Raw genomic sequence first — 21976 nt, forward strand, 5'->3', positions numbered from 1 at the left:
ATAAACCTAATAAATATATGTTTTAAGTTTATTCTCTGGCCTTACCATGATGTGTATTTTTGGACAAACATATATCAAAAGGCAACAGTATACTTTGCAACTCTCTTAATAAAAAAAGATACTCCCACTTTAAGCCTAAATTTACCTCAGGCCGAAACAGTTCTAGTTATAACATATTCTTATTGTGAACTATTTCTTTTCTTAATTTGGTTTCAGTATATAGACAGCAACAAATCTCATCCTCTACACACACCTCTAACAGATCATTAAAAATATAATCCAAGACAGACAAAAAACACCAAACTAATAACCTTTCATCACCGGAAAGAAGCCAGTTCACAAAAATAAAATTCCATGCCTAAAATCCCACAAAACCCAAATTCATACCAAATCCAAATCCCCACACAAACTCCCCCAAATGACTGCACAAATATATGGCTTAACAGTGTGACCTAATGGTCAACATCTTCAGGCTTTTTTGAATAGAATGGAGTGAGGGAATTAACAACCAGAGCCAAAGGATCCTCACAGAGACTGCTTTCACAGCACTTCTCATTCTTATAGATCAAGGAGCTCCAGCATCAGGCTCTCTGCTGTCAACTATTGCAGTAATGTCTAAGGAGAGAAGTGGCCTGTTAAGTAAAGAGGCCCAACAGAGATTAGGGCTTTGGTGTAATACACACTGAATCAAGAAAATTAGTCATGTATAATGTTGCTTATGTTAAAGAAATTAATGCTGGTGTAAACCAAGCTTCCCATAAACCACTAGTTTTATTGTGTTTATCTTATTCTATATTTGGACCCTGGAAGGCAGAGCAATAGTGTCAATGGATTTACAGACAAATTTATATATTTAAAGAGATCTTCATTAACATAAATGTGGGGTTTTGGGTGTGCAAGAAATGTAGCTCTGGACCCATAACTGGTACAGCTACCATTTTTACCAACTGCATTCAGAATGATTATCCGACAATACGGATGCATCTCCTTTTCTTACAGAGATACACAGGAGGGGATAGCCAGATAAAGAATACAGATGTGAATGATATTGTGCAATTATTAAGTAATCTTGGTTCTCAATCCTGCAAACACTACCAACTACAATGCTTTCTATGATAGGTTTCAGAGTAGCAGCCGTGTTAGTCTGTATTCGCAAAAAAGAAAAGGAATACTTGTGGCACCTTAGAGATTAACAAATTTATTTGAGCATAAGCTTTCGTGAGCTACAGCATCCGATGAAGTGAGCTGTAGCTCACGAAAGCTTATGCTCAAATAAATTTGTTAGTCTCTAAGGTGCCACAAGTACTCCTTTTCTTTTTTTCTATGATGGATAATCCCATTAATGTTAACGAGAACTGGGGGTATGCAAAGACTGAGGGTATGCTTCTGGCTGTATGACTCTTATCTGTGTTTGGCTAGAAATAAGTCCGTTGTCCCTAAATCTACAGACACTGCTACTTTGTCTTGCCAAAATATGGAAGATACAAAATGAGCACTAAGGTATAATTAGAAACATTTTAACATTGGAGTGATGGATGCACAAGCATACACTATGCCCAATAGTGAATATTTACAAGATCAGATCCTTGGTTTATTTTTCCTGAATGTATGAACTGAGCAATAAGCGGGAGAAATAGATTCAAGAATATGGAGAATTCTGGGTACCCTTATGAAACCATACACTCTTTTTCTCTCCCTCCCCTCTCTCTCTATATTAATGAAGCCCTAAGACGCAGTGATAGAGAAAGGCCCAGATATTTAAAAGGATTTAGGCATTGGAGCACTCAGCAGTGCAATGCCCGATTTAGAAAACTTAATCTCATTTTCCAAAGGGATTTAGTCATATAGGAGCCTAAATCCCATGGACTGTCAAGGGGATTTTGACTCCTTAGTGCCTAAATCGTTTTGTAAAATGGGACTTGGGATCCTACATCAGTTAGGTATTGCAATGATGAGCCCAGCAGCACCTAAATACCAGTGAAACAAGGTGTCTTGTTGAGAATCACAACTAATAGTACTTAACTGATATATAGAATGTTAAATAGGGGGGTTCAATTTCACCCACTAAGCATAGAAAAATGAATACGGCTATTGGATATTACTGTTTATGTTACGTATATTTTGACATTAAACTGGATTGATGACAAAATTAAAATTAAAACAAAAATGCTACGAGCAAAGCAAGGGTAATTCTCTTGTGCACTGCAGTGCAAATATTTTTTGCTATTTTTTGTAAAATAAGAAAAATAGGATATATTGCATTGTTTTGTGATGATAATAAGCCTTTTTAATACTGCATTAAAACTTTTTTGTGAGGTTTAAACATTTTTTATTTGGTATAAAATACTGCAAAATAAACATAATGGGAATTTATGTATTTTCTGTTCTAAACGGCACAGCAAAATATTTCTGCAATTATGTTAATCTATCTCTATCTATGAATATCTCTGCATGAGGATATCCTGGAAATAATTTTGGAATTACAGTTGCTTCCTTTTTCATTTGTGGAAAAAAATTACAATCATTTTCTTAAATGGAATTGCTTCAAGGGACACTTTGGCATAGATGTGCATACACAAACTATCCCTTCTCTACAATTGTATCCTCTACTCTACAATTGTACATCCAAACTAGATATCTACTTCTGCTTTAGGACTAGGTTCTTTTCTTACCTTTAAAATTTCAAAGGAGCTTTCCTAGAATGCCTGCAGATAAGGTCAATGAAAAAATCTTCCCTTACTTTAGGTTTCAGTTTGTGTCTTAGATGAAGATTGAGATGTGGGTTATTAGTTTAAAACAGAAATAATTATGGTGCCATAAATTTCATGTTCTTTCAAGGGAGGTTGTGCCCATATCTTCAATTCAAAAGAAAGAAAGCACCTCTCAGCACAAATAAACTCAGAAATATGTATGGAAATTCATTCATCAATACCTGAAAAACCAGATTCTGGGAAAAGTGAAAACGCTACACACCTTGTTTTTTACATTTTTCAACTTCATAGGATGAATTTTTTAAAATAATGCTAATATAGGAGGTCCAGATGCTACATTTAGATACCCAAATATAAACTTAGGCACATACATGTCTGTTTTACATGCATACGTGCAAATCTGAACATTCAAACATGCTACATAGGCACCTACATTTAAAACTTGGGCCCCATTTTTTAAAGCTTGCGTCAAGGTAGGAATGTACAATGTATTCTTTGGTGCATAATTTTGATTTCCCAGAAGCAACAATTTTTAAAGTCTTCTTGGTAGGGAATTTTTATTCTTCATTAGGCCTTTTATTAACACACTGCTAGATCTTTCTCTAACTGCACCCACTCTCTTTGTGCTCACACTGTGTGTAATGACAGGTCTGCCCCAGGAGACTGTAGTTATACCATGGAGTCAGAGCAACAGATCAGCCAGCGTGCATATAAATTTCAACCAGCTAGCTATACCAGTATGAGAGAAAATGTAAGAGAGTAGAAATTATCTGCACTGTAAAGCAGAACAGCAGTATTGTTTAGTACTGTATGCTGCATACATTCCAGCAATGTGAAAGGGATAGTACATCTGTTTTACTTACATGTCAAATAACACAGTAAACCTGACTTGTTACTGCTGTGCTGGACAGTCCAGCATAACCTTTTTCTTGTGGACTATCTATTGTGCACCTTGTCTTCCAAACAACTGGGCTTCTGATGGTGATAGTTTCTCCCTGTTTTAACTATATACCCTGTAAATTCAAATTAGAGATTTATTAAGGAGCCTGTTCAGGAAACCAGAATAAGGAACCTGGAATCAACACCACAGGCTTATGCAAGACCCAGATAAGCTAGCTAGCGACTGGTTGAAGAATGATCAAATTTTTTAACTAGACATAGGACATAGTCAGAAAGCTGAGATCTAGATTTTAATTCAAACCAAAGCTCAAGAGAGTGCAGTCAGGTCTGATATTCTGGGTCAGACCCATTCTTGTTTCTAGTATCCTGCTCATGCACAGATATTCATGGACAACTGGGAGATCCACAAATGGATCTCCCTGTCTGTAGAATTTAGTCTTCAGTGCTTATGCAATCTGAGGTTTAAAAATGAACAGGATCAGTCAGGAAAGATTAAAATAAATATACAAAACCTCACTGCATACATTTTTGGCCACCTGAGATTTTTTTTAAAAATACCATTGCACTCACCTGACAAATTATATGGTACCAGTTTTATTGTGTTCATCTTATTCTATAAGGGGCTGCCTTGAGTACTGAACATCAACTGTGCCAAACTGGGTGATAATTTTGTGATACAGATTAATGTCTGCCATGGCAGGTTCAGAACTTGAAATCCATTTTCACTTTGGACCCAGATCTCTAAAAGTAGGAGTCTTGTGTACTAACCTAGAGCCTAATTTATTAATTTTTAAAATGAAATCCTAAAGCAGTAGTTGCTCATTATGGCCACAATTCTGCAATGTGATCAGCAACAGTCAGATTGCTGGGCTTGCATGGAATCTCAGTGAAATCAATGGGGCTCCACACAGGTGTATCAGTTTGCCTGCACAGGCTTGGGGCCTAGAAGTGCATCTGGATGAATGAATAAATATGTTTTACTGACCTTTTTTTAATATTAAAATGAGGGTCATGATGTGTAAATGGCCTACCTAGATTTTTCTTTTTCTTGTTTGTGTTTTAGGGGCCCTCAGATAACATGCTGCTTTTTCTTTCTTTAAGCAGATGGAAATCATACTTCTTGCTCATGTAGACTTGTATATTATCAGCAAAGAATGAGGCATGCCAGAGCAACAACTACTGGAAGTGCCACAGCTACTTGCAATGCTTGAGTCTGATGGCTAGCAGAAGAGACATCATGTAGTGGACAAGACAGGAAAAAAATGGTTGGTGGATGAAGTGCATCTCGTACAAAGCTGTCAACAATGGCAGCACAGAGACCAGGAAGACCCAGCTGCAGATGGTCACCATCACATGCACCTCCAGACAAATGACACAACAGTGATCAACAGAAAACTGGTTTTGCCACATCACAAATCAGCTTGCTGAGTGCTAGTGCAATGCTGATTGCTTTCACTTCAAATTCTGTGCTTACTGACCATCACAAGGTCATCTGCATGCCAGTGTGAGCTCATCTCCACTATCACATTCTACATCTCCTCTCATTGCCTCTGTTTATTCTTGCATGGCTCATTCTCTTTCACACCTCTCCATTGCCCAACTAGTCATCAAAGATGCCTTCCTAACTCCAGCGGTTGCCTTCTTTGAGCCATATACGGTGCTGAGCAATTGAGCCCAAAGTATTTTAACAAACATTATGGAGTAAAACAGCCAGTTCTGAAAGTAAATGTCACTATCCAATGCATGGCCCTGTTAGTTTATTAACACTCATAGTTGGGAAGGAACAAAATTATCTAAGAAAATTTTTCCTAGTCTTAACAAAATCTAATTTTATTCTGATGATTTTTAAGCTTTTGTCTGTTCGAGGAACACTGCCTTGTTTCTAATACTGACACACATTTCTCACATTGGTCAGATCAGCTACTCAAACTGCCCTGGATAGAATGTTATTCAGTTGGTTTCTTCTGCATATCTCCATAGTCTCCTCTCCTAAAGGGCACAGTTGAGATCAGAAGGGCTGTGTATAGTGGTCTGGGGCTTCAATGGACAACACAAAACCAGAGCTGCCATTATGGCAAGACATTTGAATTAATGCTTATGAAATAGGTCTCCTCCATGTAAACACACTCACTAAAGAGGCCCACAGATCCAGCAACTTTGGTGGTGTTATAATACCCAGAAATTAAAGATGCCATAAAGGTGGCACATCAATGCATCTACGAACCTAGTATTTATAGGTCTTTAGGGCCTAAACCTTCTAGAGTTTGACACTGTATGGCTATACAGGAAGGACAGGAAACACTGGATGTGATTTAATCAAGAAGACCTCATCTCTCCTTTATTTAGCTCCTGCACAAAAGCTTGAAATTCAAACGCTTTAGGTGTATTTTAGTAATTAACATACATAATTATAAAAAAAATGTAGTTAAACTTGTAGAAGGAGCCACTCTTATTAGGAAACATGCAGTCTTAACAGACAGTGCCAAAGTAACCCTGAACACATTTAGCAAAATCTACTACACTTTTGTTATAAGACCACCATCTTTCAGCAACTGATTTTCACTGATTCCTAGCATGGTTTTTCTTTCTTTTTCTTCTTCAGCTGTCCCTAAACTTCATTTTGCTAATGTATGTTTTTCCCCCCTGAAAAAATCAGGTGGACCAAATGCATTTCTACTTTTGTTACCAAGCTATTAGAAAGCTGCAACAAGCTATTAGGGAGTTCCTAACTCTGGCAAACAAATCCTCACAGGCTCTTTAAAAAAAATCCAGGTCCAACTCTTCCTGCCTATCTGTTTGTCAGGTTCACAGAGACCTGCCTCAAAAGAAAAAAAATCCATATTATGTAGAAGAAACAGACCATCTGCAGTGGATTCAAAGAGACAATTAAAAAAAAAAGGGAGGAGGAAGATCTGCGGCTACATTCGCAGTCACTGAAGACCCTTTTCAGAGTAGCAGCCGTGTTAGTCTGTATTCGCAAAAAGCAAAGGAGGACTTGTGGCACCTTAGAGACTAACAAATTTATTTGAGCATAAGCTTTCGTGAATGCATCCGATGAAGTGATCTGTAGCTCACGAAAGCTTATGCTCAAATAAATTTGTTAGTCTCTAAGGTGCCACAAGTACTCCTTTTCTTTTTACTGAAGACCCTGAGACCCAGGAACTGACAGAGAGTGAGAGAGAGAGAGAGAGAGAGACTGTGGTGAAACTGGAAGCAGGATGTACAAGAATTGTCACTGCACAAGGAAAAATTCTAAAAAAGTACAACAGCGTCAAGATCCGAGAAAGCATGATAAAAAGTGAAATAAGAAGAACTTATGAAAAAGTTTTCCAGAAGATCTACTACCCCTAAGCTGGCTAAGGTAGAAAGACAGACATGGAAGGTAAGGAGGAATGACAAAGCCATTTTGGCACCGGATAATCCACAGGAGACCTTGCCGGCACCAAAAGTTACTTTAGAGGCAAATGTAAGAAGCTCATAACAATGGAGAATTCAGAAAAGTTGTTTTTTCTTTTAAATAAACAATGCTAGTTTGCTAAAATAGTTTTGTAAATTCTCATAGCTCTCACTATATTTGTACTGCACACAAATAGTTAACCTGCAGTAAAAGCTGTTTGAATGCATATAAATCACATTATTCTGAGTAGGAGACAGGGAAAACTGATTTTATTGTAAAGGACACTGCGTGTGCATGCATGCCCGCGCTAGAACAATGTGTAAGCATCAGAATACTAATCAAAAGAGATAATTATAATTTTTTAAAAGCCAAGAAAAGAAACATAACTGCACCATGACTAGGCAAATCTTTGCAGCTAGCTATAAATGAGTGTGGTTATAGAAACTTTTCCTGAATTGAAGAAATGTAACGATTTTTGTCCCTATTCAAGCCAAAATTATTGTAAGTATTTGTCCTATTATATGTAACTTTTTTGGCTTTTTTTAAACACTAGGGATGAAATCTTGGTATCACCAAGGTCAACTGCACAACACACATTTATTTTAAAGGGGCAGAATTTCACTCTCAATAGGAGTTTATGCATAGTCTGATCCTGCAAAAACGCTTATAATTACCTTTACTCACGCAAGAGGTCCCATTGACTTTGAAATGACCACATGTGTAAATGAAGTTACTGCAGGAATAATTTTCAACATGATTATTTAAAAATGCTCTGCATCTACCATGACATCACCCCTGCTTTACTCATAAAAAACCCCACATGCTTAGAGAAATATTGCAAGGGTGTCACATATAAATTTAGTTTGGTACTCAAAATAAAGGCCGTGTTGTGTACATATATACTTGTACATCTAAAACCTACTGCATATGTACTCTACCAAATAAAATGAAAGGCAAGACCTTGTTATAAAAAATGTGTGCCTATCTAAATACATATTTATGCTGATGCAGGGAGTTTAGGGTATTTTCCAGATTGTTCTTGTATCCAAGTGCAACCTGCTTATTTTGACCTCAGTTCTTAGAAATTGTTGGTGCCATGATAAAAATATGCTCCATGTTCCAACAAGCAACAAACAGTTCTAATGACAGAATACTCCATCTGTGCTGTTAGAATGTACATTTTCAGTCTATAACTTATGTATGTTCATATAAATATAAATAAATGTTTTTATGCTTCCTTTAAAAAATACAGTTGGAAATGCACACTGTACAACCTATACTGTATCTTGAAATGAACTATATGTTTTAATATAATAAAAACAACAATTAAAATATTTTTGCTAATGACCATAGTCTTATCACCATAGCACATAAGCACTATTATTTTTTCTTCCTTATCTATTTCTGATTGTATTTTTATCCTTAAAAGTAAGGGGAGCTTAACTAAAATTCTATATTACCACCAGAAAGGAAGGATAAAGAATGCAAAGTAAACTGTATTATTCACAATATGCCGTCATACTGAGTAAAATGTTTTTTTCATCAACCTCATACTCTGATGAAAAGGTATGTTATGGAAGAATGCATATTCTGGACCTTTCAATTTCTCTTGTATTCTCTCTTTTTATAAAATGCAACTGTGGAAAAACACCCACTAGTATCGGTCGGATGAAAATGGCCATCTTTTCCTTTACTAAGATCTGGTACCAATTACTTTGGATTTAGAGACACTATATAAAAGACAGTGCTGATCTGTTTCTGAATTTATATCTTGATTAAACTGTTACACTGTGGCACAAATGAAAAGATTACCTGATTTTAAAAAGTTACTTTACTAAATTATCCAAGAAATGTAGTACATCATATTTTTAAAATCTTCTAATTGATTCTGTATTTTATGTTTTTATTTTAAATTTTGGTTATGCCAGATGGCACTATTCAAATGTCATGAAAGCAGAAAATCATTTTACAGAAGAAACTGTTCAAATTGTAAACTCCAAACAAAAATGTCTCCAAGAAAAGACTGTGCTGAAGCACTTTAAAACCCAAGTGATGGGCAAAAAAATTACAGTTATTTTATCATTTTCTAAAAAAAAATTAAATAACTTTTGTCACATATATAATTAAACACAAAGGCCCAGTTCAGTTCTCAGTTACAGTGGCATGAATCTGAAATAGCTGCACTTAAGTCAGGGGCATTCTTTCAGATTTATCCCAGAATTTGTTTTGAAGTTGCTAAGGTTAATTCATTTTTCCCTTAATAGCTTGAATGTTTCTCTATATATTTAAACTATCTAGAATTCTAAAGTTTAGGGTTATTACTTTAACCATTGTTCTTGATTATGCTATAATGAAAAAATATCAACAAAAGCAGGCTGAAGCAAGAATATGTTCTCAAGGGTCCAATCATGCAAAACTCCCAAAAAGGAATTTTAGAACAGGCCCTAATTATTATTAAACCCTCAGTAACATACAGTATATAGCATTCTCTCGATACATATGTAAATATCCCACAAAAAGCTATTGAAATAAATTTTCAAGCCATATTTTCAGGATGCTGGTTTTCCTGTAGCTCCTACTATTTTTTCCACTTTTGTTCTAATATATGCTATTACAATTTTCAAGTTAATTTAACATACTGATTGTCCGAGTAAAGAATGTAGTTTTGCAAAACTTGTAAATTGTTTAAAATTAATTAGTATGCACATTATTCCAAAATTTAAGGTAGATGGTGTATACTTTGTGTATATGTGTGTGTGCCTTTGCTACATTTATTATAAGAAGAAAATCAACTTTTTATATTAGTCAAAAGAAGGGAATTTATTTAAATGTTTTCTCCAGTTTTTAATGTGAAACTTGGCTGCTATCGTTTTTTTCCCACACAAATCAACCCTTAGCTCTTTTGAATTGAAACAATATGACATGATTATTGTCGGAAATTTTATTGTTACTGAAATTTAAAACTTTCTCAACCCAATTCTACATTTTCTGTAAATCAAAACCCTATTTCACTTAGGGCTACAATTAAACAGAGGAAATCAAAGACTAAGTTCCAAGCAAGTCTTGCTATTAATCATTGGAAAAACTACTAGTCCAAGTACTTTTATTGCAGTTTCTTTGTGTTTGAAAACTACATTTTAATCTACAACTTCAACTCTTTAATACAGACTGCATCGCAGATGAGGCAAATTAAATAAGTTATACTACAACAGTATAGTATTGCATACAATTTAGTATAATACAATAGCATTGCATTACAATAGTCTGTACATGACTCCAAAAATAAAATTTTGACTATGTAATCAGAGTTATTTATGGACTTATTTTCCCCTCTAAACTCAACAGTTGCTTGTTGAAATGTACATATCTGACAATGTTTGATCTGCCACAATACCACTGGACAGTTATTTAGGGCCTGATCCTATAACCATTGAATTTAATGTGTTTTGCCCTTAGCAACAATGGATGCAGGATCAGGCCTTTCACTGCATGTATCTGAATTGAGTTTCTGTGTGCTTTTAAAAAAAGTATAACTTAAAAATAACACTTGATATGAACATGAAAATTCATGTCCAATGGGTTTCTTATTTAAAGAAAATCACAATAAGACATATTATTTAAACAAGAACAATAAAAAGTAGTGATGATAATGCACTGGATATATGGTTTTAGGATAAATATTTATTTAAATGCCGCATCACAAACAAAAATATTGACTTTCAGTTTTTAACCAAAAAAACCCCATACTGGACTTTACATAAAATAGAATACTCACTGTTAGAATAAAAAGATTAAAAAATACCTCACCATGTCATACTGATAATTTATCTTGAAAGTTACTGAATTACCATTCCCATACTAGTGTGACAGTAGTAGCATGACAGTAGAGTTTTGCTTTGCTGATTAAAATATAGTGAAATAGGTATATTATTCACTATGACTGTAGATTTATGTATTTCTGGTCTATTGGATCCTTGGATTTCTAATTCAGTGGCAGACTTGAACTGAAATATTCCACCACCACTGGAACTGAACTCTTGGTGTGGCCAGTATCTGTTTCTTAGAATATAAAGTTCAAATTCCAAATCTACCAGTCAGCCTATGAGGCAGTGTACTATTGCAATGAGTTTACAGATCTCCAGTTCAAAGCATGGTGGAGCAAGCCAATCACTTTGAATGTACCACCCATCTAACTGAAGGAGTGGGAAAATACAACTTTGTCTTTTCTGATTTGAGCTGCAGGCTGACCATATAGGAGATGGATGACTTAAACAAGCCATGGTCTTGCCTACTAATAATTTTGGAAATATATCCGTGGGTATTCTGAGATGAGGAGCAAAGAAAGAAAAAGTGATGCAAATTCAATTTAAAAAAAATACAAGAGTTTAAGACAAGTGTGGAAATAGGACAAAAAAAGGCAAAACATGCTGCCGTGACACAGTCATAAAATCTGTCCAAATGAACAGTCCAAACTATAGCCTTCATTCTCCCACTCCTTTCCTTCCTTAGGTTTCTCACACTCCATTATTCTATCTGGTCTCAAATTAGACTTTAAGCTCTAAGGTGTAGAGATTGTGTCTACCTATAATTTGCTACACAATGCCAATACTGTATCGACCAAGCACTCTCACTAGTTCTACTAGTACTAAACAGTTTGTTTTTAACAGGAAACATAGGATGGGTTACAATACGAGGCAGAAAAGAATGGAGTTATCAGAGAAAAAAAATTCAGCAAACAAAAGATCTAAAATATGTCAGAGGACATTACTTTTAACACGTTTCCTCCCAGATGGCTACACTAGAGGAAACATTTGAAATGCATCCTGCAAAGGACATTTTTGTAATCAATTATGTCATTTATTTCCATATGCTTTAATAGAATGTTAACTGCATACTGTATTTTAATGAATTGTAAGGAACTATTCTACATTGGAATGGGATTGGATTTAGTGATTGAATAGATCATTTCTATCTCCAGCTCTTCTGATTTAGGTTTAGATTTTTGATTTCAGGTACCTGTGTGCAGAATGCCACATGCCTTGTAATCACACTTACTGCTTATGTCTGTACAAAACAGAATAATTTTACAAGATGGTGGTGTAGAGTAGAAACATGCTAGTTTAGGAAGGGCACCAACTAATCTTCCACCTATGAAAGTTTGGTTTCATAGTCCACTTTAGACCATGACTAACACTGATTTTTAGGAGGAAGAGGAGTATTCTTTTAGACCCCCATCATAAAACCATCACATAGTTTTGTATGATTGGAAGTGCCTACCCAAAATAAACCAAGAACTAGAATAGCAGCTGTAGCAGAGGTAAAGGTTGAGATACTTTACAGCCTTGTGCAAATTAATGTTGTTAGTCCCTCAATTTCATAAGCATTAGTTGCATTCACACATTTCAAAACACCTTACACCTTTCCTCCCACTAAATAAATAAATAGAAACCACATACTCTAAGATATACAACTTGGCATTTATATATCATGCTCTGCATGTTCAACCGTTAACTATTTCTCATAACGCCCCTGTGCAAAAAGTAAAAATTATTATCCCTCACTTTACAGATGGGAAAACTTAGCCAGAGAGGTGAAATTACTTGACTGAGGCTAAAGCAAGTCAGTCCTAGAGCTAGGTTTAGATTTAGGATCTCCCAACTCCCAACCCTTTCCTCATGCCTCCAGATCACTGGCACCAAAACATGCCCATATATGTGAAATTATGGCCAGGTTCTAACTAGTGTGCTCCACTTTGTTTATGAAAATTGGAATGGCAAAGAATAAAGCTCACCATGTTTTTCAAAGTAGCACCACAATCTCTTTGTTGGCCCAATCATACAACCAGCCTCACTGAAATCAACGGGACAGTGAGATTGCTCACCGTAGTAAGCACTTCACCCAGTAATAAATGTTTACATGTTAAGGTCCTAAAGAAGAACTCCCCTGTGCAGAGGGCTAGAATACATAAATTGACTTTAGTGAGACTTAAAAGATGTATAGGCCTGGAACTGGCCCTCTGCGAAATGGGTGAATTTCACTCTATTAGAGTAACTAGTTCAGTAACCAATGTTTTGTTTTGTTTTTTTTAAACTAGTGCTCAGAATTTGTAACATTACAGAATGCTGTGAAATGTATCTAGGAAAAACCTCTTCCAAAATCACCTGTAGACTTTTGTATTGATGAAAATGTGTCAAGTGAACCAGTGAGGAACTGTAACCAACTGCACAATTCACTGTCCAACTAGTTTTCAAAATTCATCTCTGAATGCAAAGATGATTTTAAGACTATTTTGTTTGTTTTTTATAAGAAATTTTAAAGTAGTGTTCAGAATTAGAAAGTGCTGAATTTTTCATGAATTCCTCTCCAGGGAAGCTTATTAGCTGCTTTTTATTGAAGGTTTTATTTTGGATTTGATTACTTCTGCTGAGGAACATCCATATGACCACAGAAAATTACAATTTCTGATTCTATTTTGGAATGTAATACTTATTCACTTATCCTCTTTTTTTGTGTACTCTTCACTGTATTCTGTTCAGCAGATATCAGAAATTCAAAGGCTTAAACCAATAAGATAGATATATGACCATCAAAATTCCATCCTAACAAGGAATTTTGTAAATGGCCATAGGTTTTAACCTTATGCAATATGGCCCTACCTTACTCACAAGAGAAGACTTATTTTGGGAAAAGAATGTATTTCTGTTTAATTCTTGATGTTCTTTTTAACTAGTCAGAGCTGCAGATACTGATATATGAAATATGGTATGACATGCTGCTGACTCTCTAATTATGGAATACAGATGTACAATGTCATCAGCAATGTCATCCTTCATATGTTACAGAAGTCATGGATGAGAAATCCCTTTTTCACAATTAAGTGAAACAAAACCTCTACTGGATGTGCTACCCTGCATCCAGCATGGCCTGCTCTCCCACATCAGATACAACTTTCTGCTCACCTGTTGTCACACCCCAAATTACTCCTCTTTTTGTAGATTCAAGAAAGGGATATGTAAACCATGTTGGCTGAGGTCACTATACCAGTCCACCAAACTGTTCCTTGCCTTTTAAGCTTAATCAACACTGTAAGTTATCAATCATAAAAATGATTTTTGGGGCCAAAATACAAATATCTGACAATTAATATTTTAACTTGTTAAAGAGGAAAAACAGCTTTTATGGGTTAGCCAGAGGCAAGTCAAAGACTTACAATTTTAAATAAATATTTTACATATGCAATATGATTTTACATATGTATATACACACACGTTATATAAAATTCAAATGAAATTAAATTTACACACAATGAATGTGTGTGTGTCCACATATGTGTGGATCTATGTACATAAATGTGTGTGTATATGATGGCAAAGATGCACATCTACACACACAGATACCAGATACACACATTCTAGTGGGGTAACACATTTTATTTGAATTAATATTAAGACATTCAAATGGAACTGAAATTTCAGTATAATCATTTTATTTATAATTTAAAATGTAAATCTATACCTTAAATCCATCATTGTAAATCTTAATTTAAGAAACAAAATGCATAGGTGACCATTTTAGCATAATTCCGCCTTCTATATAATTTAAATATAGAATTTTTTTAAATGAGAAATTTACATCCATTTGGAGAAAAAATCAGTCATTAACTTTGCAACATTTGATTATATAAACTGATAAATTAAAATTAAATTTAAAAAATCTAAACATGTTTATGTAACAGAGATGGAAGAGCTTAAACTTTCACACAGCATTAAAAAAACTAACAGCAAAGTTTATAATGAGAATATATGACCCTTGGGTCTTTGGAGCCGTAGGCCTTCCTTTGGCCTTTTAATATAGTTTTCATCCATTTTGGTGCATATTCATCCCACATCATGAACCTTACAACACAGAGATGCACGTTAAAGGAGGGAGAATATGGATGCCACGTCCTCTAAAACAAGACAGCAGCATTCTGGCACTCCTTTGTTTAAATCAGTCAAACCATAGAGACACAATATGCACTGTGTAAGTCTAGACTGCACTTAATATTAGTTAGATGCACTTTAAATGCTCTCTCCATTCAAGTTTAGGTTTCCTGTATCAATCATTTACATTTAAATAAGTGTTACTCTGATTAAAGGGACTGATCCAAAACTCACTGACATCCAATGGAGGTTTTCCATTGACTTCAATGGGCTTTGGATCAGGCCGTAAAGGACCGGACATAATTTTTCTACAAACAAACCAGACAATAAATATAAACTGTTGTGTACAACAAATGTCAATATGCAAAATCTAATAAGGATTAAAAAAAAGATGGTAAATGACAACAAACAGAGAACAAGAGCTATATTATTAATAATACTTTAAAAATGAGATGTGGTATACAGTAGGAAGAATAAAGTAATTCTAAAACAAGAATCCTTTGTGTATGAATATAAAAACAAAGATACAGACCAAGAGTTTGTGAATGCAATCAAATAGTGTTCCCTACCCTTTTGCACATTAACTGAGTTACAATTAAAAACAAGACAAAATACTAAAAGGCTACCAAAGCATTCAGAAGTCTAAAAGGCTTTTGTGTATCAATAAAGCACCTACTAGACTGAAATTATTAATTAATCATCAATTCAAAATACTGCAAATATTTGTAATTTTTCATGATTACACCAGATAGATGAAAATTTAAGTTTTAAGTGAAAACTTGATTTTTAAGCAGAAACCTAATATACTTTGTGTTGAAAAACAATGACAGTCTTTAACAAAAAAACAAAAACAAAATCCAAAAACATTCCAACACCCCCACATGGTGGAACAGGATATATACTGACTTGAATTATGAATGCAACGTGGTTTGGCATACCATGACTGCAAAATACCGAAATACTACCAAATATTTTTATACTCAGCCATCCCCCCCAAACTAAGTTAATAAAATGACAAAATCAGTCTGTTTGCAGTTTCTTTTTAACTTTTTCAACCAGTTCTTTCCAGTACGTTTTCCTGTTTGTTTATATTAGCAGAAATAAGGAAAAATAAAATAAGGAAATACAAAGAAAACAAGACCACATAAGACAAGTATTTTTCTGATCCTACCATCTAAACAGATTTGCAGTTGTAGTTATACACTGTAGCTCACATTTTCTCTCAAAAATGTAAATAGAAAGCATGAGAGATTTTTGATCACTAAAAATGAGGATGTATTTCCTCTTCTTGATTTTTTCATGAAATATGGTGAGAAATTCCTGTCTTTTTTCACTATATGAAAAGATACCATGTTGACCAGACAGGTGTGCATGAGCATATGCATGTACATCATGCTAAATACACACAAGATTTCAGTGAGCTGGAACAATGCTGCAGAATTATCAGTCAGCAGTGTGTATATAATCAATCAAGAGCTATAGAAAATGAACACTTTATAAATTAATATTTAATAAAGGCCTATTACTTTTAATAAAAATAATATTTTCTTATTTTTTTTCTCTTACAAAAACTATGATCAGTGTTTGAGGTGATTTATTTTTCTATTTTTTTTTTAACAAGCCTGAAAAAAGCATGTCATTGGAATATTTCACCAAGATCAGGAAGGAGCTGGATGTTTCCTCAGCAAATAACCGGATATGAAGGCTAAGGTAATGGTACTCTTATAGACAGCCAAAATTCAATAAACAGTCATTCAAAGATGTCATTAATATTTAGAATCCTTCCAAAAAACATTATTCTAATTTAAATAAAGAATTCCTTTGTAGGAAGCCACAGCTTTATTTTTTTGTTCCTAATCAGAACCCAATGCTTCTCCCGCTTCTTCCTAAAACTCTCATTTAGTGCACCAGGGTCATGAAGCTCCTTGAGTCACCCTTTATGGAACTATAATTTATACACACAATGTTTTTTAAGAAATATTTGGGAATGACGTTCCTGAATAAATTCCATCAGATTCCTGAAAATAGTGAGAGGGAAGAGAAAGTCAGTCTAATGGTTACACTGTAATTTAAAACTGCTACGTACACAGGCTTGATCCAAAACCGACTGAAGTTAATGGAAAAACTTCCATTGATTCCAGTGGGCTTTGGATCAGACCTTTGTTTCCAGAGGTCTGACATAACAAGTTTCAAATTTATTGAAGAGGCAAGAGTGTGTAAGTATTTAATAATTAATAACAATAAATTTCAGAAAATAATGGTTCTTATAAGGACTACCCAAAATAATGAGGGTTTAAATTTAACCACATACTTTAAAAGAGATTGAACTATGAAAGGGCCCGATTCTGCAGCTCTCATTCACATGTGTAGTCTCAATAGTAAGACCATCAGGGAGGGAGTCAAAATCAGAGTTTTATTCTATCTCACTGATTAAATGAAGTACTTTACTACAATCCTGATCCTACTGAAGTCACTGGGAGTTTTGCTACTGACTTATGTGGAGGCAGGAGTAACTGCAGAGTTTACATGGGTTTCTTTCTTTAAAAAAATTATACATGGATTTGTTCACAAACTAATATATAGGTAAGACTTACAAAAAGGCCCCACAAAGCGTGTAAACAGATTTATTGTGCCCATTGACTTGCAGGCATGCAAATGCCAATAACACTAAATCCTGATGTTTGTGCACATAGGGCCTGGTCTAAATCCCATTGAAGTCAATGGATGTCAGTAGATTTTAGATCAGGCCCATAATTACAGGCATGAGCAAACAGGGGTTTACACATGTATTAGAGTTTGTGCTAATGTAAGCTTGCAAAAGCTTGCACATGCACTTAAAAATCTAGCCTGGCTCTTTTATATCTACCTATTTGCCAGCACCTACTTACCTATGCATGTCAAGGGTGTCTACCAGAGTGGTTCTGGCTATAAGCACTACTCCATTGTCTAAGTGCTCTTGCTGCAATCAATAGTTTATCTAGCTGTATGCATGCAGAATAACTGAATGAATATTTTTGCACAAATCAAATACCATTGTATAGTGTATCAACACACATGGAACACGTTTCTTCGTCTTCAGTTGTACAGCATGCATCGTTTGACGAATGAAACGTATCAGTGTTTCTAATTAAAATGTAGTTTTTGCCAGACATAAACGATACAAATCAAAATTAAAATTGTGACATCGTGTTGCATTGTTACAGATCCATCGGAACAGACAGTCTAGCAAAGAGTGACGATTATCTGCACCTGTTTCAAGCTGAGAGCAAGTGATGCAGTTAAGAAGTAAAATGCCTCATTAGAACACATTTCAGATTTCTGAGGAGAAGGTGTCACAATCACAGACCTGCCCACACCTTAAGTAACCATTTGCAGGAGGGACTTTGAACCTTGCGGTTCAGCCTTGTAGACACCACAGCTTGATTATGTCACAAGAGCCAGTGTCACATGGAATGAAGACAGATTACAGTGAAGTCATTCCATTTGTGAAGAAGTGAGGAAAGTGAGGAAAACATACCACTGATTCAATGATTCTATGTTTTATATGCAAATCTCTTCAAAAGAAATCTGGATGGAAGAAAATATTCCTTTCACTCCTTTTAATTTTTTTATTTTTAGTCTCTAAAGAATGTTTAATAATATTTGACATGTGTCAAAAGAGGCCAGGGCTCTATGTCTCTGTCTGTGGCCGTTTGAAATAACCTAGGGTTTATATCGTATCATATATGTAATATGGGCAAGAACAAGGAACTATAAGTATCATTTATAGAGATGCCTCAAACCAAACCAAACCAAAATAAAAAAACCCTCCTTAATTCATATTGGCCCAAATCCTTCAGGACTCACCCAGGTAAAATTCCAAAAATTTCAAATTTGCCTGAGTAAGGACACCAGGGTTTGGCTTTCAGTGATTTAAGTACAATGTATTACCTTTGAAAGTAATTACCCTATCATAATCCGTCCACTTGTGTAAAGTATTGTGTACTTTGCTCATTTTGTTGTATTGCAGTCTACTCATAATCTTTTACATAGTATGTGCTCTCTGTTCAGCACTTCACATTACTCAGAATCCCAGGGCATATTTACCTTTTGCTGTTGCAACTCCTTCTCCCCATATATCAGTAGTATTTGGTAGAACAAATATTCTGTAATGCGATATGTGGGATTTGAAAAGGTAATACTGGAATTTTTGTATGTATATCATTTACATGCAACAGTATCAGTAAGAACCAAAGTACTTTTAGGAGGAATTAAAAAAAAATAGTAACCTGTTACTAGACAGTAGCATACCCTAAATTATTTTAAAAAATTAACTGAAACTATTATATAAAACGCACAACTTGATTGATATAAAGAAAGATATATTTTTAATTATGGCAGGTATTATCCATCCTTGCATTTTATATCCATATACCATAAACTGCAGATCAATACTTCACAGTCCAGTATAAAATGTTTTAACAAGTTAAATATTTTAGCTCATGAGCGTAATTCCTAATATAGCACCAATCTGAGGGTTTTACTGAATTTTTTTATCACTGTTTTTTATTTTAAATATTAGTCAAAAATAATTTGAAACTTAAAAACTTGGATGAGATCAGCCGCCTAATGAATTAATTTTCATCTCCCCTTCCTTCAATTAATGTATGAAGTACATGATTTTATGCCTTACTAAATCAATTCATAGCATGCTCAAGAAAATGTTCATTATGAAATAAACCAATAATTCTGCTTTTATTACCTTTTTCATATCTATAATTTATAGCGAGTAATCTAGAATGTAACAATGCAAGCTAATTTACTGTAAATAATTTTATGTTTCTTGTAAAAATACTTAACAATAGAACAACAACAGTATGACAAGCTAGTGAGAAAAAAACGTCTATAGATATAGAACTATTAAGGTCATGTATCATGAAGCAGTTTGAATTTCCCTTGTTGTGAATTTTATTTTAACTACCATTTTCTGATTTTATAACTACTAGAAATAGTATAGCTTAAAACTCCCCAACTATTATTCTATTTGCATTGTTCTATGGAATTTACACAGGCTTCTACAATAATACTTTGAAGAATTTAATTTTAGCTTTGCTACCATTGAGTCATACATTCCTGAACTCCTTTCTTGATCTATACAATTCACCAATACATACTCTGCCTGGTTTTGAGTTTAATCAGATTTACTACTAAAAGTTGTTAGTTGTTTTTTGTTAAAAGAGTCCAAATGAAATGCTATTACGTGGTTTGTTTCAATCCAATATTGTCAGTGGCCAGAATTTAAACCTAGCTTTGCACAAGTTAGTTGGTATGTTCTTATTATTTTTGTTTTAAAAATAGATCAGTTCAGATTTAGTTGTGAGGTTTTTTTTACTTAAATGCACTGACACAAATAAAATAAAAATGAGCAACATTAAAATATTTCACTAAGCCTTCATATTTTGCAGAGTAAAGGAAAGCATTTTCTGTTACAAGCCTATACAGAAAGAATAGGTTTTGCACAAAATATCTTTAAAGTACATATCTTTCCAGCAGAACAATGATATATTCTCGTGTATTTGCAAATGTACATTTTACTTGGCTGCATGAATTATACACACTAAATATGATATCCACCTTTTCATAGTACTGATATATCTTGAGTGTTCAGAGTTTGCCAAATCGACTAAGAGTTTCAGGGTTATGACAAGAACATCTACATCCACATGCTGTTTTGATCTATAAATGGCATTACATTATAGAAGTATTATACTTACATAAATTCCTTCATTAATATTTTGTGTCCCCTAAACTAGGACAATTCTGAGCATTCAGAAACAATACATATAAAAGCAGAAAATACGTATGCCAAAATGCACATTGCTAAGACAATCAGGAAAATTTAATCATAGTGGGATGCAATTACCAATGGTCATCACTGAGTAACATTTAAAACTATCAGTTAATAAATTCACATATGCACACGCGCAAACACACACACATACAAATGACAAAGGCTAATATAACTCAAGATTAGCTGTTTTTATAATTGGTCCGAACATAATTGTCTAGCAACATATTTGTAATTAAAATAAAAATCTGAATTTGCACCACACAACTTTGTTTTGTTTCTTTTCAGGGCTGAGCTTCCTTCTGTTTAAAATAAAAAGACCTAAGGGGGAAAATAAAAAAGTGCCATTCAACAAAGAAGCTATAGTGTAATCAATGAAGGCAAGACTGGCACAAGTCCTAGAACATTTGCATTCAGAAATAAACGCCGTGATCGACCTTTGTCTGGTTTTAAACAGACTGGTGAAGGGAGGAATAGACTTGAGAGGGAGGAAGAATGAATCCCCCACAAAAAATTAATAATTGTACTGCATCCTTAATAACCTGCAAGTGATCATTTAAAATTAATCTGAACCTTGATGGTCCAATATATATTGCAGGTTAAAAATAAATGAATACATAGTCAAAAGGCAATCTCCTGATATCCACTAAGAGTTTCTGAAACTTAATTTTCCTACTTGGTAATTACTCCAGTTGTTCACTACATTGTGGAGGCAAATAAATGTGCATTGTTACCGCATATCAATCAGATGCATCTAAACGATGAGAAAGACTCTTACCCTGTGAATGGTGGGAAACAAGCCTCAGGGACCAGGTACGGAGAGAGGAAGCCAATGTGTTCACCTTGCAGTTCTGCAGTCTCCTGTAAAAGCAGATGGAAGGCACTGAGTGAGCTCCATGGTATTTCTTGATTGTGCAAGTGCATGCAGGCCTGGAAGAAGGGAAGGCGGTCCTTACCTAGCAACGGGTTCCAGCTTCTCGTCCACATGCTTTCCCTGCCACAACTACCCCTGGCTGCCAGCTCCCAGCAACAACAATAGGAGACTAAAGGGGTGGCATGAAAGGGAGAGAGAGAAAGAGAGAGAGAGGAAGAGAGAGAAGGGGAGGGGGAAAAGAGAAGCGTGTTAAGCTTGTCTGGTAGTTAACAAGTCTTGAATGAAGAATGTTAGCAAACAGACAAACAGCATGTCTGATGCATGCTAATGGTCCTGGCTTCACCA

General features: G+C 34.8%; 1 long non-coding RNA gene across 1 annotated transcript; it reads left to right on the forward strand.

The window, feature by feature from the left end:
* Positions 1 to 6755: 6755 nt before the first annotated feature.
* On the forward strand, positions 6756 to 21378 carry LOC122460408. Its single transcript, XR_006281692.1, has 3 exons — positions 6756 to 6993; positions 16552 to 16640; positions 21046 to 21378. It is a non-coding gene; the product is annotated as an uncharacterized LOC122460408 (long non-coding RNA).
* The last annotated feature ends 598 nt before the right edge of the window (positions 21379 to 21976 follow it).

The sequence above is a fragment of the Dermochelys coriacea genome, chromosome 1 (genome assembly GCF_009764565.3).
Source record: "Dermochelys coriacea isolate rDerCor1 chromosome 1, rDerCor1.pri.v4, whole genome shotgun sequence".
Lineage (NCBI taxonomy): Eukaryota > Metazoa > Chordata > Testudines > Dermochelyidae > Dermochelys > Dermochelys coriacea.